At 33.6% G+C, this 2500-nt stretch overlaps 1 protein-coding gene and 1 long non-coding RNA gene across 17 annotated transcripts in view; both read left to right on the top strand.

Annotated features, from left to right (window-relative positions):
- Nucleotides 1-2500, top strand: part of caskin2b (CASK interacting protein 2b) — a 121884-nt gene that overhangs the window by 16224 nt on the left and 103160 nt on the right. The gene's annotated exons all lie outside the window — the stretch shown is intronic.
- LOC147846128 (uncharacterized) overlaps nucleotides 1-2500 on the top strand; it is a 12512-nt gene that overhangs the window by 8822 nt on the left and 1190 nt on the right. Inside the window, exon 3 of the long non-coding RNA XR_015481510.1 lies at nucleotides 1739-2500. This exon is cut by the window's right edge and continues 1190 nt beyond it. This is a non-coding gene — a long non-coding RNA (uncharacterized LOC147846128). The remainder of the gene's footprint in view (nucleotides 1-1738) is intronic.

Here is a 2500-nt window from a genome sequence, read left to right as displayed (position 1 = left end):
GCCTGCCTTCAATAGGCTTTGGTCTCAGTCCCTGAGGGCCTGTCAGATTACCAATGATTCTTTGTTCTAGCTCACAGCTTTGCTAATTCATCACCTTGTGTGCTTTTACGTGTGCTCATCACAGCTGCGCGACATAATAAAGTGAACGACATCTGCTAGCCAGGGTTATTTTAGTAAACGAAAGCTAAAATCTAAATAAAATAAAATAAATTTCATTAAATTAAAAGATAAACAAAACTATCCACAGTCACTGAAAATCCAGCTGAAATAAAATAACAATTAGCAAAAACTACACAAACAGTGTGGGACAAAGTGTAGAGAAAATATCTGTGAGACTTATCTTCTCATGGGAAATTATTCAGTTTGGCCTAATACTCAAGGATAAAAATATCTTATATAATTAATAATTTGTTGTTGTTATTAACATTTCATATTCATAAATGTACATTTTTCTAAATTCCCCCAAGACTAGTGGCGTTTAAAGAAGAATTTGTGATATATTTGAAGACATTAAGAGAGATGAAAAGCAACAAAGCAAGAAATTTATATTCATCTTTAGTGGATTTTGCTTTCATATTTTAAGAACTTCAGAACGCCTGCGAATTACCTTTCTTGATCATTAATTTTTTGTTATTTTGTTTATTATTATTTTTTTAATAGATTTTTAGTAGCTTTTAGCATGTACAACAGAAATCAGATTCAAACATACAAAATAATAATAATAATGATCATGATAATAAATAAAAAATAAAACAATAGAAAAAAAACAAAATAAATAAAAATAAATGCTGGAAAAGCAAAGTGGTTCATTCTGCTGTGGCGACCCCTGATTGATAAAGGGACAGAGCCAAAAAGAAAATGAATTAATGTATAGTTACTTTCCATAATGATCTATAAAATAGTAACTCTTTTTTTTTAATGAGATGCTAATGGTCTAATCCGATTCAATGATCTATGCTAAGCTAAGCTAAAAGTGCCAGATTCAGAGATCGGCTAATGGTTTTAACTATGGTCTGCTTCCTTCAGACTCCATAAATCATGAAGGAGACCCAGATGGTGGTCAAACAGATTATAGGGTATTATATATGGAGTGGAGACCCCCTTGCACATGCTTTTTTTGTCGCATCCTGCTCTTATCATGACCTATTTCAGATCTGAGTGTTTATTTCTGGTTAAAGGGATAGTTCACCAAAAAAAATAAAAAAATAAACTTGCTATTGACACACTGTCTCAAGTGGTTCCAAACCTTAATGAGTTTCTTTCTGCGGTTGAACACTGAAGATTACATTTTAAATGTCAGAAATCGGTAACCATTGACTTCCAATGTAGGAAACACAAAAAGTATGGAAGTCAGGGGCTACAACATTCTTCAAAGTATCTTTTTTGTGTGTGTTTAACTGAAGAAAAGGTCTCATAAAGTTTTGAAACAAGTATAAGGTGAGTAAATGATGACAGAGTTCTTTATTTTTGAGTGCACTGTCTCTTTAAAGGCTATAGGAAGTGCTCGCCAGCTGCTGCGTTTGGATGGATGTTTTGCTTTTTTGACCTTTTTTGTTTATCTCAGCCTATCAAGAACAGATGGAAGTCATAGGTCGTGTGGATTTGTGAAATTATCTGTTTGTATGATAATGTTCTGTGTCAAATCCGTGGTGTAATCCTCTTTTTTTTTATCCCTGATGTTTGATCCTGTTGTTTTCAGTGCTGGGATGTTTACTGTTGTGATGTACATGTTTTTCAGAGGAACACCAGATACAACATGATAAATCCGTCACTGCATGCTACTCTGAGTTTTTGTTCTAGTCTGTCATGACATTGACATTTTGTTGTTTTGTTTCTTCAGAATTTCAGAGTGATCAAACTAAATCATGGCTGCCCAAGCAAATGTTCATCTTGTCAGTCTAATTTCATTGAAATTTCATTGAGTCAAGAAAACAACTGTATAAACGCAGTGAAAACAATACATTCATGATCAATAAGCAGCCCCAGATAGCACAGACAGCCGTCATCTCTTACCTTATGCTGTGCGCTTCAGGGCCATTCTCCTCTGTTTTTGAGGTGATGTGCATAAGTAATCCTTTTATATGTCTGACGTGCTCCAAACACAGTGAATTATGTTTGATCAAACAAAAGAATAGTGAAATATGAAAACAATGATGATCACTGTGGCTTGTACAGCACCTCTCATCAGTTGGAACACAATAACTTCTGCATAGATTATGGTGGAGACATTTTTCTTATTTCCTATGATTACAGACATGTGCAGGAACCACCAAAATTAATTACAGCACGCAATTTTTGAGTTGAGTTTATAAAAAAATACAAAAACTGCCTCTTTTTTTAGGTGTTCATTATAACACAGAAAACAAATACAACTATTTAAAACCCTTTCAACAGTGTTTTATGAAAATTCAAAGGGTTTTCTTTAAAATGATACCAATTGTTTGCATTTACACCTCTGCATGTGGATTTGGGAAGCTTTTAAATTTGGGTAGGCAAAATC

Source organism: Danio rerio, chromosome 3 (genome assembly GCF_052040795.2).
Source record: "Danio rerio strain M-AB ecotype USA chromosome 3, GRCz13ab, whole genome shotgun sequence".
Taxonomy (NCBI): domain Eukaryota; kingdom Metazoa; phylum Chordata; class Actinopteri; order Cypriniformes; family Danionidae; genus Danio; species Danio rerio.
This window is presented reverse-complemented; position numbering and strand designations above follow the sequence as displayed.